The 19706-nt window shown below is 38.2% G+C and overlaps 1 protein-coding gene and 1 long non-coding RNA gene across 2 annotated transcripts in view; one reads left to right on the top strand and one right to left on the bottom strand.

The window, feature by feature from the left end:
- The window catches only part of ADARB2 (adenosine deaminase RNA specific B2 (inactive)), a 325410-nt gene that overhangs the window by 289359 nt on the left and 16345 nt on the right, over positions 1 to 19706 (bottom strand). The window lies entirely within an intron of this gene.
- The window catches only part of LOC120312158, a 50109-nt gene that overhangs the window by 23649 nt on the left and 6754 nt on the right, over positions 1 to 19706 (top strand). The window contains exon 2 of the long non-coding RNA XR_005557803.1: positions 2530 to 2647. This is a non-coding gene — a long non-coding RNA (uncharacterized LOC120312158). The remainder of the gene's footprint in view (positions 1 to 2529; positions 2648 to 19706) is intronic.

Raw genomic sequence — 19706 nt, 5'->3', positions numbered from 1 at the left:
CTTTACTTAGTCTCAGCAATGAGGGCAGGCAATGATGTTGTCCCTACAGTTTCAATGCAAAATAGTTTCAGAACTGCTCTCTTTCCTCTCTCACCCAGCATCGCTACTAGCAGAAAAAGACACCACTTTTACCCAAAGCAAATGGTAAGGTGCAATGAGAGGACTTCAAGATCTGCCTCTTCTTCATCCTACTGATTAGTCAGCCAGAATTTATTTATTGGACAATGCTCACATATATAGGTAAATTTAAACCTGCAGGTTACAATGATGCTCAGATTATATCAACAGTTCCTTCCTCATATATCCAACTTGGGACTCCAGGGAAATAAGCTTATCGGTTCCCATGAAGACCAACGGTTCTATGGCAAGTGGGAAACTACAACAACAGGGATAACAATGCCCTAGTTAGCAGATCTAGTCTGCTCAAGCAACATGTCCTGTCTCTCCTGCACCCAACTTAAAAAAGTATAGAAGGCCGTGCTCAGAATGTGTGGACAAGAGAATTACCAATGCTGTGTTTAAAAAGAGAACACCAATTTTTAAATGCTGATATTCCAAGTGGTGGATATTCCTGAATCAGAAACAGAAACAAAAATAAATGCTCTACAAACAGAGGCTATCCAATAGAAGCCAAAACAGCTAGAAAGGGCAGTACCTATTGATCAGATGTAGGCAATCAATAGGATCTGGGTATCATTACTGGTATTATCACTGGGAGCAGGGAGTCCTTAACTTATGACCACAATTGGGATCAAAATTTCTGTTACTAAGTATGGTTAAGTGAGTTGCACCAGATTTTACAATAGTTTTTGACAATGCTGATAAGAGAATCGTGGAATTGTTAGAGGAGTCGTGCAGTTGTTGTGAATCTAGCTTTCCTTATTGAGTTTGTTAGTTGGAAGCCAGCTGGGAAAGTTGTAAATAGTAATCACATGACCCTGGGATGCTGCAACCATCATAAATATATGCTGGTTTCCAAGTGCCCAACTTTTGATCATCAGGCCATGGGGATGCTGCCACAGTCATAAGCATTATGACCACTCGTAAAACACCTTTTTTCAATGCTGTTGTAACTTTTACTGCTGTCATTAACCATCACTAAATGCAGGGGTCTTCAAACTTGGCAACTTTAAGACTTGTGGATTGAGGCTGGCTGAGGAATTCTGGGAATTGAAGTCCACAAGTCTTAAAGTTGCCAAGTCTGAAGACCCCTGACCCAAATGGATAGTAAGTAGAAGACTATCTCTATATGGCAAGACTTGTGTGGGAGAAGAACAAAAATATATCTCTATAGACAGAACATTTAAAGGTGGTCCTCAGACTGCATCTGGAGTGGTTGAAGAATGGATAGAGGTGATATTATGAGAACATGCCTCTTAAAAATAATTAGTGAGACATGGCATTCTGTGGTAGGAGAGAGATGAGGATGAAACAGTATATAATGACTCTTGGCTTGGCAACTGAATGAAAATTGGTTGAGAATCTGGATAGAGCATAAGATGGCTGGGCAACTCTTTCCTACTTTGATGAGACAAATAGAACTATTTCTCTATTCAGACGATCCTAATTATTTCTAAAGTAAAATTCAGACCCACACAAAAATGGGTCTGTACATTGTTTTGTCTTGTTTGGGATAATGTGAACTTCCTTACCTATTTGCAAATAAAATAAAAAGAATATGATCATGTAGTCAGACAGCACAGCAAAATTCATGGTGAAATCCTTGGGCATTGTTATGCTGCCAGGTTTATAGTTATGTTGCACTACTTGTGTGTCTAAGGAGATTAAACCAGCACCTTAAGAGCCTTTTCTCTTCAGGTTTGCTTTGAAATGTTTTGGAGGTCTTTTTGGGATTTATGAAATTCTTGATTAGCTCTAAATACAAACCAGTGAAAATCAGCTCAGCTTTCTTGGCTTACCTGAGTTGAGTCAGAACAAACAGGAAGCTGTCTCAGAAAAAAAAAAAAAAAAAAAAAAAACCTGTGAAGCTGCAAATGCTTTTAAGCTATTTTTGTATAAATTTTTTCCTGCTTGTTTTTTGTTACAGTTGCAAGCACTTTCTCCCACAAAATCAGGTAGCAGAAATGTGTAGATCCTATAGCATGGGAAAAAAAGCTAGATTATATAATTTATTTCTCTGTCAAGAAATAAGTACTCCTTATATAGGATAATATGCCACAAGTTAGAAGTGGAATGGGAAACAAATTAACACCTACAAGTTTTTTTTTAAATGCAGCAGCAAGTATATGTGGATTTGATCAAGATAGTGCATATAAGTGTTGTTTTGTGAAATCTTTGTTTCTGTTCAAAACCACTTTAACTAAGATGTTAAAAGCTTCGGATAGGGCATTTTGATCAACAAAATGCTTACAACCAAGGGGCAAACTTCCATGTAGAATTTTCTTTTGATCAAATTCAAAGCAACTGTATTATAAAAACAAACATAGATGAATCATTTTACAAATTTTACAGATGACATCTAATCTGTGATTTTACTTTTGTGTTCTCTGTTAATATTGCTTGCCAAAGCTGGTTGGGAAGCACACAAGTGGCACTCACGTAACTGCAGGACACTGTGATGGTTGTAAATGTGCGATGCTCCCAAATGGCAACCACGTGTCAGCAGGATGCTGCAATGATCACAAATGTGAGTATTGGTCTCAAAGTTGGTTTCTTTACACCTTTGAAACATTTATTAAATAAGGAAGTCAGTTAGCAAGGATACCTGAACCTCAGATCAAAAACAATGCAGTGGATGTCACACAGTTCTCTGCAATACAGTAGTCTCAAAATGCACAATCTGATGCCTATTTAAAGATAACATATTGTTTAAATAAATATGGGGTAAATATTTAAATGCATACAGTTAGTTTTTGAAATGCAACCACAGCTGAGCCTCAAATTTATGTTGCTAGGTGAGACATTGTTAAGTGAGTTTTGCCCCATTTTACAACCTTCCTTGCCACATTTGTTAAGTGAATCACTGTTAGTAACATGGTTGTTAAGTGAATCTGGCTTTCCCATTGATTTTGCTTGTCAGAAGGTCGCAAAAGGGGATCACATGCCCTTGGGATACAGCAACCGTCATAAGTATGAGTCAGTTGCCAAGCATTTGAATTTTGATCGCATGACTATGGGGATGCTACAATGGTCGTGTGAAAAATGGTCATATGTCACTTTTTTCAGTGCTGTTGTAACTTTGAATGGTCACTAAATGAAGTGTGATAAGTCAAACACTACCTGCAGTTATTTTTTAAAAAATGTTGTGAATGTAGCCTTCTTCCCAAACATTCATAATAAGGGAAAGGTGCTCTTTGTTACAAATAATCAGACATTTGAGCCACCCACCCAGCTCCCTTGCTGGAAACAAAACAGACTGGTTTACAGACACAAATCTAAGAGAAGGTATGAACTGAGGCTGGAAAAGCATGGGGCTAATACTGTTTGGCGTTTCTAACAGAGAAATGTAAATTATGACAATTTACAATGCAAATGGGGCTGACCATGTAAATGGAGCTGAACAGTTCATAATTCAGTCTCTGTCTTAGCAGGTTCTGCAAATCAGCCCATCGTATTAACCCATAATGTAGTTTGCTTGCTTGCTTAGTCACAGCATAACCATCAAATATAGCAATTGGTCTTTGTATGGAGTGGATCCATGCCTTAAACAAAAAGATAAAAATTTTACATTTCAAATTTTGCTTTTCTATCCCTCTATCTGAAAAACAGGCATGACAGATGCTACGGTTAGTTTTGAAAACAGGATGTTGATGGCAACATCCATTTTCTTTTTCTTCCCTTCACGTCATGCTAATTAGGCTATACCTAGCTGTGTCCCAGAAGGAGGATATGACAAATGAAAGCAAGTTTAGAAAACAACAACAAAGATGGTTGGTTGTATAAAAAAAGAAAACAAGAGCTAAATCATAAATTTTATGAACAAAGATGAAAGGAAATGAATATTTTTAGCTTAGAGAATAACTGAATGACATGATTACTTTCTTCAAATCCCTGAAGAAACTAAGGAGCTGTTTGCGTTAATTTTAATGGACTTTCATTTCAGCAGATTAAAATTTAAATATTGGTAGAAACGCTATGACAGTAAGAATATTTCATCTGTAGAAGAGTTATCATGGTTACATGAGTGGTAGTTACTGTTTTGGAAATCTTTAAGCCTTGCTCTGGGAGTGTTTGCCACTGTTTTCTACCCTACTTTCTCTCAAAATGAGTGTGAAAATAGATGATACACAATATTTTTCTTCACAGTAAATCTTACAATGCTGAGAACCAAAAGCCAAATATTTACTCCTAGGAACTCATTCTTTTAACAAACTTGGTTTCCAAGGACAAGACTAGAAAATATTTTTATATCAAGTCAGCACTATTTATGTAATACTATAGCTGTTAATTAAAATGTGTTTTGTTGCCTGCCTGGAGCAAATACATTGTAGTTTAGAAATTCAGCTGGATTGTTTTGGGTGTATCATGGTCTACTTCAGGGGTGTGAAACTCGCAATGTCATGTGACATGTCATGACGTATCGCAATTTTTTTTCCATTGCAATGGAGTAGGCACAGTTTTGCCATGACGCATCCGGCTCGCGGGCCGGCAGTTGACACCCCTGGTCTACTTGAACTGAAACATGGATCATTTTGGTTGTTTGAAATATTAGACAAGATAAAAATCCAGAGGTATTCTACAAGCTGAGTATAGCAAGTTTGGTGTTCTTTCTTCACAATTTTTTCTTGAATGAGCCGAGGTGGCGCAGCAGTTAGAGTGCAGTACTGCAGGCCAATTTAGCTGACTGTGTTCAGCAGGTCAGCGGTTCAGATCTCACCAGCTCAAGGTTGACTCAGCCTTCCATCCTTCCGGGGTAGGTAAAATGAGGACCCAGATTGTTGGGGGCAATGTAAATATATATATATATACATTGCTTACTGATGTACACCGCTTAGAGAGTGCTTGCACTTAAAGCAGTATATAAGTCTCATAAATAAATAAATAAATTTTTCCACTTGGTTTGTGCATCATGAAGTTCACTATTTTCATAGAAATATTATCTTCCTTCCCCTTCTTCACCAACATGCAAGGGTGGCATGCTTGTTGGCCCAGTGAGGTGTACTTGAGGCATATTTCAATATTTATATTGAACAAATTTCTGTAATGGAATTCTTAACACAGCTAGGCAAGTTCAAGGAAGCAAGAATTACTCAGACATTAGTAAGGGAGCTTCCATGCGTGTCCATGAATAAACAGAGAATTTTGGAAACCCCAAAATGACTTTCAAACCCTCATTTAGAGTGGATTTATCAAAACAAAGTCTCTTTGCATTTTTTAAAATGCTTATTCCTAGTTTATTTATTATCTGGGCTAAACTGCTATTAATAAGATAAGCTATCAACTGACTCCTCTGTATGTTGATTATATTACTCGTTTGTTTGTATGTATATTGAGAGCTTATGCACAGGAGAAAAATTCCTTGTGTGACCAATCCTACTTCGCCAAATAAAGTGTTCTATAGGTAGTTCTCAACTTACGACCACAATTGAACCCAAAATTTCTGTTGTTAAATGAGAATTTTTAAAGTGAGGTTTGATCCATTTTATGACATTTCTTGCCACATTTGTTAAGTGAATCAATGCAGCTGATAAGTCAGTAACCTGGTTATTAAGTGAATCTGGCTTCCCCAATGACTTTGCTTGTCAGAAGTTTGCAAAAAGTGACCCTGGGACACTGCACCGGTCATAAGTATGAATCAGTTGCCAAGAATCTGAATTTTGATCACATGATCATGGGGATGCTGCAAAGGTTGAAACTGTGAAAAACAGTCATAATTCACTTTTTTCACTGCCATTGTAACTTTGAACGGTCATTAAATGAACTATTGTAAGTCAAGGACTACTTGTATTCTGTTCTGTTCTATTTCATCTTTTGACTATTTAAGCCTAAACTCCCTTCCAAATTTAGGTTATTAACCTTAGATGTAGCTACACCATAGGCAGCATTCTCTCTAATATCAATAATAGTTTGATATATGTGGACTAGTATATTTGGACTACTCTAGAAAGAGTGCAGAGAAGAGCAACAAAGATGATCAGGGGACTAGAGGCTAAAACATATAAGGAACAGTTGCTGGAATTGGGTTTGTCTAATCTAATGAAGAGAAGGACGAGAGATGACATGACAGCAGTGTTCCAATATCTCAGGGGCTGCCACAAAGAAGAGGGAGTCAAGCTATTCTCCAAAGTGCCTGAAGGCAGGACAAGAAGCAATGGGTGGAAACTAACCAAGGAGAGAAGCAACCTAGAACTAAGGATAAATTTTCTGACAGTTAGAACAATTAATCAGTGGAACAACCTGCTTCCAGAAGCAGTGAATGCTCCAACACTGGAAGTTTTAAAGAAGAGACTGGACAGCCACTTGTCTGAACCCTAACCCTAACCCTAATCCTAACTCTAGATGACCTCCAAGGTCCCTTCCAATATTGTTGTTGTTGTTGTTGCTGCTGCTGCTGCTGCTGCTGTTGTTGTTGTATGCCATAAATGCAGGCCAAACCCAGTTTTAACCCAAGAATGCTCACATTGTTCTATGTAAATTGGTTTCTCTAATCCAGTAACAATCTTGTAAACCAACCTACTCTTATCACCAAATTGGAGATACTGACAATCCTCAGGACACTTAAATAAATGTTCCTTTAGCATGGAGCATTTACTTACTCTCTACTTTTTCTTTTGCCTTCCGGTCTCATTTTTAAATGTGTACAGAAATCTATATCTTTGTTCAAACTAATCATATATCTTCTATTGATGGCATTATAAATATGTGGGCTTTCCTGTCTTCCCTGACTTTAAAAACCCTCTAAAGTTGATGTAATTCTTACTCAACAGCTTGATTTGGAAGAATTACACTGAAAAAGCAACTTGCAATTAGACAGCATCCGTGCAGCTAAGTTCTTTGTAAACACACTAAAGCAAGAGGATTCGTGCCTCTTGTTTCCTCAGATTAAATATATCTTGTTCTTAGATTTATACTGGCATTTTATGGCCTCTGCAAATGACTATCTCAGCATTGCAAAGTAATTCCAGTCTGTCATATTTGTCTTTGGAAATTGTAACAAATTATGGTGATTTATAACGCCCAACTCAACTCTCCTTCCCTCTACTGTTCAAAAGGGAATGAAGCTGATGGAAATATTCTCTGCCATCTATTTATTCTGTGTGGAGGTTGACAGTGAAACATGTTTCATCTCTCCTGCGTGAAACACTCCTTTCTTTTGAGGGGATCCTGTCAACATAACTCAAGCTGTCAGGGGACATTTTGCAATGGGCCCTGAAACAAATCTAACATCTCCACTACCTCCATGCTTACTAATGAGGCATGACTGCCTTCTTCTACATGGCTGACCTCACTGAATCTCCTTGCCTTTGACCCTGGTGGTTTCTCTTCAGTCCATAGAAGTCATGGCATCATTTGTCATCCCACTAAGGGCAGGTGATGATGAGAATGCCAAGAAAACTGTGGGAAGAATGTACTTCCTGCTTTCTAGCTTTGGCTGACATTTTTTGGTAACTGTTTCCTCTCTCCCTCCCCCTCATTTGTACACCATGCTTGAAATTTAGGGATTCCCCAGTCCAGGAAATGTAAAAATAAATTTGACAATCTGACAACTGAAATGAAAGAAGGAATAAAGCCAAGAAATCTAATGGATTTAAAAGATGAAGATATAACTGGTTCTTCACATGCCAGCTATGATCCAGAATTTGCACCATCTGTGCAGAAAGGAGTAAGTTTCAAAAAATCAAAGGGCCGCAATATAATCTTCCTGTTTTCAGAGGAAGATGGCTTATACAAAACTTTTTTCTTTCAGGGAATATATGTATGAGGCTACAGTGAGTTTTGTGGGTAAGATCAAATGGTGAAGGACTCTAACATAGTAGGATTTGAGTGCACGATAATAAAACACCATTTACTGTTGTATTAAAATGGTACTATGCTAACGTTATTGGGAAAAATAACTGTTATTTTAAAATAACCTATCATCTCTTTCATGGCTTCTTTTTCTGATTTGTATGAGGGCTAGTTTTCTTCTCTTGTGATCACTGTCTTTCTGTAAGATTACTATTCTTCCTCTCTTCATTTCCACTAAGAATGTAAAAAAGTAATAATTTTAACATTTTTTTATATTTACGATTTTGTTGTACTGTAAGCTGCCCAGAGTTGTTTTGGATAGAGAAATGGCTGGCATATAAATATAAATAATAAATACAGGTAGTCCTCAACTTATGATCACAACTGAACCCAAAATTCTGTTGCTAAATGAGACATTTGTTAAGTGAGTTTTGTTTCATTTTACGATCTTTCTTGCCACAGTTATTAAATTAGCAACACGGTTGTTAAGTGAATCTAGTTTCCCCACTGACTTTGCTTTTCAGAAATTTGCAAAAAGTGATCACATGACCTCAGGATACTACAACTGTCATAAATATCAATCAGTTGCCAGGCATCTGAACTTTGATCTCATGACCACAGGGGACGACGCATCAGTCATTAGTGTGAAAATGTTCATAAATAACTTTTTTCAGTGCCATTGTAACTTCAAATGATCACTAAATGAATTGTTGTAAGTGCAAGACTATCTCTACCCAAACAATGCTTCAGAGTACTATACAGGTAGACCTTGCCTAACAACTGCTTGACTGTTCAAAATTTTGATGACACTGAAAAATTAACTTCATGACTAATCTTCTCATTTATCACCATGGGAATGCCCTCATAGTCACATGATCAACATTTGCACATTGTACAATCAGCTTTTGGCAAGTAGAGTCAACAGAGAAGCCAGCGGTGAAATAGAAGGTCATGGTCACGTGATGCTTTGCTTAGCAACTGCAGCAGAAATCATGTCATAAGTCTGCAGTCTCCAACCTTTCCGGCTTGGTGGATTGGTGGAGGCAATGGTGTTGGGGGGCAGAGGGGATGGTTTTGCATGTGTATGTTTGCCCACCACTTCCACAGCCTGGTTCTGATCAGGCATTGGGCCATGGACTAGGGGTTGGGGACCTCTGCCATAAGTTCATCATGGACATGTGATGTTTTGCTTAGCAGCTGTATTGTTTAGTAATGGAGTTACTGGTCCCAACTGTGATTATCAAACAAGGATTACTGATAATGGATATAGGCAGTGCATTTTTTCTAAAAAAAAAAAAAAAAAAAGTGCTGCAACTCACACACGTCATACAACTCGCCTTGCCTACCCTACAGGGTTCCATCCAAAAAAGGTGCCAGAACTCTGTTCTGGGCGTTCTATGAGAAAAAAAGCCCTGGATATGGGAGATGTCTATTGGCAACTTGTGGAAAATACACTCATATAAAAATTGACAATAATAACAACCAGAGCTCATATTGTATATCAACCATAGTCTACTTACTTACAAGAGAGGGCAAAGAGGGATTCTAATAGTTGTGGGTGGAATTATCTCTTCTGCTAGGTTTCATTAAAATAGAAACTGAAGGCACTATAATTGAAACATCTAGCAAATGTGACTGATGCAAATATGTCAAATATTAAATGTATCCCTATATTTTAGGTCAGGAATGAGACAGCATCTCTATTCTGCTCTATAGCAGTAATAACTGTAATGACACCAGCAAGAGTGTTCAAGAGTTCTCATTTTGATCTCTTATGGCTGGAAGTTATTTATTATCACAGGAAGGAAGAAAGATGGAAAAAATGAGGAATAAATGCCATCAAATGTTCCTGCAAAGCCCCAATTCCTTGGACCGAAACCTTCAGTAAGTCAATGCTCATAGACAGGAACAAATATACATAGACTTAGGACAGGACTTGTATGGGCTTAAATGCTGAGGGGGCATAGTACTGAAAAAGACTGAACAATATGAAAAATGAAGCTGTAGAGATGTGCTCTAATAATTAGAGCATCCATTCCTCTAGTGTGGAAAGGATGTCTGGCGGTGGTCCATTCTGAAATCAATCTAGATCTAGATCTGGATCATGTTCTCCTAGGGAATACCACTGGGTCTCTAATAATAGTAATACTACTACTACTACTACTACTACTACTAATAATAATAATAATAATAATTGGCAGTGCCTGGAGACAGCAGATGGCAGTGCCTGGAGACAGCAGAATAGACGAGAAAGAACTGGAGAAGATAACAAAATACAAAGACCTACAAATAGAAATAGAAAGATTGGCAAAAGCAAGCAAGGGTAGCACCAATAGTCATAGGCACCTTGCGTGCAATCCCAAAACAACTGGAACACCACTTGAACACCATTGGCATTGACAAATTCGCTATTAGTCAATTGCAAAAGGCGGCCTTACTAGGAACTGCTTCCATCCTGCGACGATATCTGTAATACCATCAAACATCCACATCTGCCTATCCCAGGTCCTGGGTAAGGACTCGATAGGTAGACAAAATGCCAAATCCAGTCTGAACATCTGGCTGACTGTGCGATGCAATAATAATAATAATAATAATAATAATAATAATAATAATAATAATAATTTGAGGCACTACCTTGACGTGGTTGTGGGGCTTGTGTACTCTGAGGAAGATGAGAGCTATGCCAGAGGTTCAACCATACTGGACAGGTCTCATCAGAGGAGTCAGACAAAGAGTGTCTCTCCCATAAAAAATATGGTGAGACGTAAATTTCAGAATGCCATACCGGCTCGGACGTCGCCCGGGTTAACAAGGTCCGCACTAGATATTGGAGTTCCTGGATATCTGGTGAAAAATGGGTTACAGGACTCAGGACTGTTGGCTGAGCAACCAGGGCCAGCAGCTGCAGAACTACTGGAAGAAAAGGTGTTTACCCGTCGCAGACACACAGTGATGGAAAACAAAGAAATAATGATCTGTTACTACAGATCAAGTCCAACAAGACGAGGACCTACAAATAGAAATAGAAAGACTGTGGCAAAAGCAAGCAAGGGTAGTACCAATAGTCATAGGCTCCTTGGGCGCAATCCCAAAACAACTGGAGCACCACTTGAACACCATTGGCATTGACAAATTTGCTATTAGTCATTGCAAAAGGCGGCCTTATTAGGAACTGCTTCCATCCTGCGACGATACCTGTAATACCATCAAACATCCACATCTGCCTATCCCAGGTCCTGGGTAAGGACTCGATAGGTAGACAAAATGCCAAATCCAGTCTGAACATCTGGCTGACTGTGCGATGATCGATAATAATTAATAATAATAATGATAAAGTTGGAAGGGACCTTGGAAGTCATCTAGTCCAACCCCCGGTTCAGGCAGGAAACCCTATACCATTTTGGACAAATGGCTGTCCAGTTTCTTTTTAAAAACTTCCATTCACCGCTTCTGGAGGCAGGTTGTTCCACTGGTTAATTGTTCTTGTCTCCTCCTCCACCTCCCCTCCACCTCCCCTACTATTGATACCACTGGTATAATTGGGAATGAACTACAATCCATTTGTCTGTATTTGTCATGACTGAAACAAGAAACAAAAAAATCTGTAGCAAGGCATTTATTCCTAATATTGGTGAAGACACCATACTAGAAACTTGGTGTCTTCACCAACTAGGTGATTTTTGGGCCAATCATTAGGAGACTATGAGTTTCAATCTGGCCTTAGGCATGAAAGCCAATTGGATGACTTTGGGTCAATCACCAGGAGACTGTGAGGTCTAGTCCCATCTTAGGCATGAAAGCTGGATGACTTTGATTCAGTCATTCACTCTCAGCCTAAGACATTGTGCTCGGGTGACAAACCGATTGGTCAATTCTTGTCACATACAAATGCTAGCATAGCATGTATGCTAAGGGAGAATCAGTTTTCTATACTGTTAATGTACAAGAGATTCCTTGCATATTTATTTAGAACCTATACTTCTACTTTTATTTATATCATCTCCAAAAGTATTAAGGTCTTGGATGCGATATGCAGACCAAGCCAAATTTGGGGGCTCCTAACACTTTAGTATAGAATATTAGAAGATAGAGATTAATTTAGATTGTATTTAATTTCATTCAAAACCAACTTTAAGATTTTGTTTTATTCTGCTTTAACTTTTTTAAAATTGGTTTTTGCTTGTTTTATAGGGTGTTTTTTTGATTTTGTTCAATACTCAGAGTTGAATTGGTTAAGATGGTCAGTCATATAAAACAAACAATGAAATAAGATGTCAAAATGTAACTAATTTCAACTTATACAAATCCTGAGCTTCTATGTTCTATATGGAATTTAGGCCTTTAAATTTATAATGGAATTCATGCCATTATGTAATTTTGGTTTATAACTATAATGAGAAAGCAATTTGCTGAATTTCCAGTCTTTTATGGTTACTAATAATATACAGAGTTTTGTTCTAGTTTGGTTTTAGTGTTTTTTTTTTTTTTGCAGCTGACAAGGGGAAAAAAAATCTAATAACTGAATAGTATCATCTTGTCCACAAACCAAGCAGATAATTAGACGTTTAATAGACAGTTTGCATTTAATCTGAACACAGACAAATACTATGCTTTTTGTTTAGGGAGTAACTGTTACCGCTGCTTGTGAATGGAGATATGTTTCCACAAACATATCACATCTGTTAAATAACTATATTGCTTTGCACTCTTTTTCCTAGGTCAAAGCAAGGTGTAGATAGTGATCTTTAGTGCCACGAAATCTTGTATTCTGTTTAGTGCATAGTATGATTAGAAAATCATTGCCCATATTATTTGCCACAATCTCCAGGAACAATGCAAGCTACTTCAAGCAGTGAAATATATTCTTTCCAGAGGAAAAAATCTTGGTCCTGCCAGGATAGTAATGTACTGTGATTTATTTTTATGAGAACTGAGCATTTGAAATATAGATAGTCTTTGACTTACAACTAAAATGGGGATCAGAATTTTTATTGCTAAGCAAGTGAGCCATGCTTGACATTTTTGCCATGGCTGTTAAATAAATCTCTGCAATTTTTATGTCAGTCATATGGTCATTAAGCAGACCTGGCTTCCCCTATTGACTTTGCTGTAGGAAGCCAGCTGGGAATAGTGATCACATGACCCTGGGACACTGCAACCATCATAAATACAAGCCGGTTGCTAAACCCTCAAATTTTGATCATGTGACCATAGGGATGATATGAGGGTCATAAGTGCGACTGGTTGTAAGTCATTTTTTCAATGCCATTTTAGCTTTAAACAAATGCTTGTAAACTGAGGTGTAAAACAATTAAAGAGTTCTAATCTGGATTAGTAGTTGGTCTGCTTTTCTTAATTTAAAAGGGCCACATCACCTTATTTAATATAGTTTGTCACAGGTTTCTGTTTTGCCTTGTCTAAAATGGAGAATTTAACAAAATGGTAAGTTCTTTTGCCATTCAACAACATGATTAATTTCCCCACAGGCAACACTTCTGAAAGACTGAGGGACAAGGGGTCAGGCTTTAAGCAATCCAATTATTTGTCTGAAATAAAATTAGAGTCAGAGCACTGTTTCAGTGCAACTTCATATTAGTACTCAACGCATAAATCATGATTAATGGCATTATCATGAGCCTGAAATGAATTAATGACGATTGGCTACCTATTTTGAAATTATCCACATTCCTTATATTTCATCTGAACATCTGATAGTCTAAACATAGGCAAAATATTTCAAAAGAGTGAAAAGTTATATACAAGTTGTTTTTAAAAAACACACTTGCTTTCAAGTGAAGTTCAATACCATTGATTAATATGGACACATCCGTGCAGGGTGGTTTTTTTTAACAACAGTATAACAACAACAACAACAATAATAAAGTTGGAAGGGATCTTGGAGGTCATCTAGTCCTGCTCAGGCAGGAAACCCTATACCATTTCAAACAAATGGCTGTCCAGTCATTATACATGTGATTTGCTGCATCCTCCTTCAACAATTTTTCCCCCACTTCCCAGTCTAATATACAAGTCCTGGATTTCCCAGGTGATCCTCCAGTCAAAGTCCAATCCAGAGCCAACCCTCTTTTTAGTTTTTTAGGTCAGCCAAGGTACTAAAGAAGAAATGCAGCAGTGGGCATTATACTAAAACCCACATTCCTACATGTATTACTTCCATATGGATTTACACACCTGGAAAGTGCGTGTAATAGGCACACCAACATTAATACTAGACCAATAATCAAGCAATAAGCAATACCCAATCAAGGAACTACCAACTCAGATAAGCAACCCAACAGTAAACAACAGTCTAATCAAGGAATCACCAAGAATATTGCCACCAACATTGACGTGGTAAGCTGCTTCTTTATAAACAGAGAACAAACCTCACTCCGTTCTAGCATTAATGATGTTACTTAGTTGGGTAATAAATGTTTGCAAGGGAACAACAAGCTCAGAGAGCACCAAGGACCCAAAATCCATCCTGTGTCCCCAACATGGCTAGTTCCCACATTCATTTTCCTTCCGTGAGCAGGAAGGACTGAAAAAGGATTGCTCATATTTATCTGTACAAGCTCTGAATCTTTCTTATGTTCAAGCACTGTTCACATTTACGTTTTACAGAACATGGGAAGCATTCTAAACAAGCTTAGCAAAGACACTTAGAATCCCCTCTTAGAATTGCCAGCTTAATGTGGGAAGGTAGAACCAGTAAGGACAGCTGTATTCACTCTCTGTACATCCATTGAAAACCTGAGTGAATAACACTTGTAAGGAACTGGCTATTTATAACTTTCTTTCCAAGAAAATCTCTTTGTCCATTTGGAAATACCTCTTGAGCTCTCACATAGGATTTTCCTATATCATAGAGGAATCTGGTAACATATTCTGGCATGAATTAAGAACCAAAATCAACAAAAGTCTCAGGTCAATGCTGCTTTGTTGGTATGAAAATATTCCTGAACTTTTAAGGGTAAGATGAAAGGTAGAGAAAATGACAGCAACAATAAACAAAGGGAAGGCTTGGTTGAAGAAATGCAGGTAATTCTTTACTTACAACCATCCTTTTAGTGATGAGTTAAAAAGTTAGTACGGCATGAAAAAGTGACTTATGATCAATCGTCCAACTTATGTCTATTGCAGCTTTCCCACTGTCATGTGATTCTAATCCAGGTGCTTGGCAACCAACTCACATTTATGATGATTGCAGTGTCCTGGGATTATGTGATTGCCCAGCTGGCTTCCAACAAGCAAAGTCAATGGGGAAGGTGGCAGGGAAGGACTCAGCTCCAAGTCACATGAAGCCTCTCATAATGACCATGGTGATTTGTTTAACAAGCAGGGCATAAAATCAGATGTAATCATGAGAGGTCTCACTTAACGACAATATCAGTAACAATACATTTTTCAGTACGAATTGTGGTTGTAAGTCAAGACCTACATATACAGCATGAACATTTATATGGGGAACTTTCGTATATCATCAAATAATATAACAATATAATATAATCAGTGGAGAGAAGCAGTCTGCCAGGGTTTCCTTGAGATGTGAATTAAAATTAATTGGAAGTACAGTATTTCCTCTTATTTCACATTTTATTCTAAATGCATTAACAAGATTGGCATCAGTCTTAGGTGATCTGGCTGTTTAATACATCAGAGAGAGGAAACTCCCTACTTATCTTATTTGCTCATCTCTGATGCTACTGGACTCCCATCAAAGGGAATGATTAATACATAGGATGTGCACGTATACAGTGATATAAACAAATGACTAGATTCTCAGATTTGAAAATTGACCATGAATTCTGGGCTTATCCATATGGCTTTAATTAATTAATTAAGCTCTGATAGCTGCTTGATAGCATGAGACAGGAATTGTTATTGCTTCCTATCAGCACAAATAAGTAATTGAATAACAGTACCATCCAATGTGATAGTTATTATAAGGAGCCAATTGCAATAAATGTGCTTATATATAACTTGCACAATGTCTATAGGGGATAAACAATAGCAAAAGTCAAAACAAATTAATAAAATATCCAGAAAGCTCCAAATTAACCAAACAAATAAACAAACAAATCTACATGCAGGGAAGTGTGTAGTGGGGTGGCCCCAGGGCTCTGTTCTGGGCCCAGTGCTCTTCAACATCTTCATCAATTATTTGGATGAGGGGATAGAAGGGGAACTCATCAACAATGACACCAAGCTGGCAGGAATAGCCAACACTCCAGAAGACAGGTTTAAGATACAGGAGGATTTTGATGCTATCTAACAAAATGAAATTCAGTGGTGAAAAAAATAAGGTTCCACATTTAGGCGAGAAAAACCAAATGCACAGGTATAGTATAGGTCAGTGATGGCGAACCTTTTAGAGACTGAATGCCCAAACTGCAGTCCAAAACCCATTTATGCATCGTCAGGTGCCCGGTAGGTGTGGCCCATTGGTTGGGTGTGGCCCATTGGGGTGTGTGGCCCATTGGGTGGGCGTGGCTGTGGTGGTAACAGCAGACTGTGTGGGACTACAAAGTTCAATTAATCAATTCCAACTTTGCAAGATCTTTTTTTTTCCCATGAGAAACTGAAATTGACAGATTGATTGAACCTTTTTTTTTTTTTGCACAGGCAGTGGAGGCCTGAAGCAAAAAGGTTTTATAAAAACCAGCTGAAGGCCTAGAACTGGGGCGATGGCGCGCGTGCCCACAGAGAGGGCTCTGAGTGCTGCCTTTGGCATCTGTGCCATAGGTTCGCCACCACTGGTATAGGTGGTACCTTGCTCAATAATAGTAACTGTGAGACTGATCTCGGTGTCCTAGTGGACAATCACTTAAATATGAGCCAGTAGTATGCTGAAGCTGCCAAAAAAGCCAACACAGTGCTGGGCTGCCTTAACAGAGGGATAGAATCAAGATCATATGAAGTGTTAATACTACTTTACAATGCCTTGGTAAGGCCACACTTGGAATACTGCATCCAGTTTTGGTCACCATGATGTAAAAAGGATGTTGAGACTCTAGAAAGAATACAGAGAAGAGCAACAAAGATGATCAGGGGACTGGAGGCTAAAACATATAAGAAACGGTTGCTGGAATTGGGTAGAACTAAGGAGAAATTTCCTGACAGTTGGAACAATTAGCTAGTGGAACAACCTGCCTCCAGAAGTTGTGAATGTTTCAATACTGGAAGTTTTAAAAAAGAGAGTGGGTAGCCATTTGTCTGAAATGGTATAGGGTTTCCTGCCTGAGCAGGGGGTTGGACTAGATGACCTCCAAGGTCCCTGTTGGTGGAAACTGAACCTCAAGGCTGAAAGTATTCTCTCAATGGCACGCATAATGGAAGAATGCATAAGATAATGTTCTCAACAAATGTTAAAATTTTATAAATGTATACAGAAAGAGATGAGACTTCAAATATTAGACTCCCTACTCATTGGGAGGAAAGTTTAAGATATCAGGCTAGAAATGAGAAGGAGAATCACTTTCTGTCAGCCCTAAGAATGAGGCAAGAACAAACTGTTAAGAAAACTGTAGGGACTAAGACACATACACACACACACACACACACACACACATACACACACACACACGCACGCACACACAGAGAGTTCTGAAGCCTTGCTGTGAAAACTCCCATAAAACGGTTATGCTATATATATATATATATATCCCAAATGTATGCTATAACATCCATATATCACAAGATAAAGCAACGCAATCCTGTCCATTTTATTTTCTAATTGTTGATGTGGGAACTGATGGCATTGTTGGGAACAGAGTTAATTCTTGAGATGACAAAATTGATGTCAAAAATGCTAGTTTCTCAATTTTTTTTAATTTAGAAAAAAATAAGCAGAGTGGAGAGAAAGAACAATGTCACTCCTGAGTTGCATGCTAGAAACCTAAAATTTAAGGTTTTAACATCATTATTTAAAACTTGGATCACTATGCAGGAGTAAATAAGAGTGTAGAGCAGGGATATCTCTGACCTTCCAGATGTTCATGGACTATAGCTCTCAGCACCTCTAAATAAGGATTATCTAGACTGGGGTTTACAGAAGTTCAGCAACATTCAGTGGACCACTGATTCTAAATTTGTTGAATCTGGGATATTAATCCTTAAAAAACTGCTGAGACTTGAAACTGGCCTCATTTCATTTTCTCAGCTAACAACTTGTAAATGGAGCAAGAATTTTAACAAACAGAGCTCAGTTTTGACATAAAGCTAAATAAGGTCAAAATTTTAAAACGCAGTTAAAATAATAAAAACATTTTCCTTATATCCAATTGCCATTTGAAACCTTCAGCTTGATAGGTTAGGTACCTTATTAACAGCAGGAAGAAAGCCCAGCTCTAGCAATGGGGAATGCCTAAAATACCTAATAACATTTAACTGGCATTCCATCTGTGTTCATTTTGTTGCCAAGAGATGGGAACAAAATCTTAGCAACATCCCTCCTGGAATCACAGTCTTCGTAAAACTCTGAATGCTCTTTTTCTTGAAACATTCTTCAGGGTTGAGAGAAACCCATAATCTGGAACTCATCACAGAAAAAATAAAAGGGGTCCATAAATGTATTATGTATGTAATTTTTCTCCCTATAAGGATCTGAACATACCCATCACTTTAGATAACTATAGCTTTTTTGTGGGAGTAGAGAAATGAAAACCACAAATCATGCTGTAAACAGTGAAAAAAAAGATGAATGTGTACTGGCAGGCAGATGATGGCCAGATGCAGATATCATATGGATCTAGCAAACTCTTGAAAGAGGAATATATATCACCCACACATAGACCCACACATACATACATACACATATGATGGTGCTGAATGCTACAAATCAGGAAGAAGGAGTATGAGAAGCTGGAAAAGTACCTGGGCCTTAAGAAATGGATGTAGAAAATAAAGGCCAAAGTGGTCCCAGAACGATAAGAGCACTTGGGGCAGTGACTCCTAAGCTGGGAGATCCTAGGAAACTCCAACAGATCCTAGGATATTGCAAGGAACTGTTGAATTCCCAGGCTTTGGGCAGAGGAAAGGAAGGAAGGAAGGAAGGAAGGAAGGAAGGAAGGAAGGAAGGAAGGAAGGAAGGAAGGAAGGAAGGAAGGAAGGAAGGAAGACTCAGACCACCAATAGAGGTGAGAAGGGAATTTTTTAGATAGGTTCAATCATGTCCGATTCTCAGAGATTACCTGGCCAAGTCCAAAAGCCTTAATCACTAGACCTACTGGTTCTCTCTCTTTCTCTCACTCACCCTCTCTCTTTCTATTTTTCTATCTATTTGATCTCTCTGATCTCTTTCCCTTTTTTTCTCTCCATCCATCTATCTGGCCATCTGTCCATCCGTCCATCCATCTATCTCCCTCCATTCATGAATTCTGACTGCTGATGTTGCTTTTACAGGCAACACTACTCATTCCTGAAAACCAAGGAGTTTCCTCACTATTCTGAATTCAGTGCCATCATTCTGAAATGCAGGGATAAAAATGCCCCTACTGTGAAAATGCTCCAGAATTCAATGTCTTCCAACACAATGGTGTCTAGTTAAGCACAAGAAGCAGCTTCACTTTTGCCCTGAATTTCTCTACTTATTGACAAATGCCAAAGGAACATGCGGCAACCATTTAATACATTACTTACTAATATCCCACAGGTTCTGACATAGCATACAGATGATGACATTTAATTTAAAGGAACTGCTAATAATGGTACTCTTAGCCCAAGTTAATGAGTTATTATGAGACAGAGGGACAGTATTATTTTTTAAATATAGAGTGCACTTGTTCCCCAAGAAG

This window comes from Crotalus tigris, unplaced genomic scaffold, assembly GCF_016545835.1.
Source record: "Crotalus tigris isolate CLP2741 ecotype Arizona unplaced genomic scaffold, ASM1654583v1 scf7180000018435.730608, whole genome shotgun sequence".
Lineage (NCBI taxonomy): Eukaryota > Metazoa > Chordata > Lepidosauria > Squamata > Viperidae > Crotalus > Crotalus tigris.
This window is presented reverse-complemented; position numbering and strand designations above follow the sequence as displayed.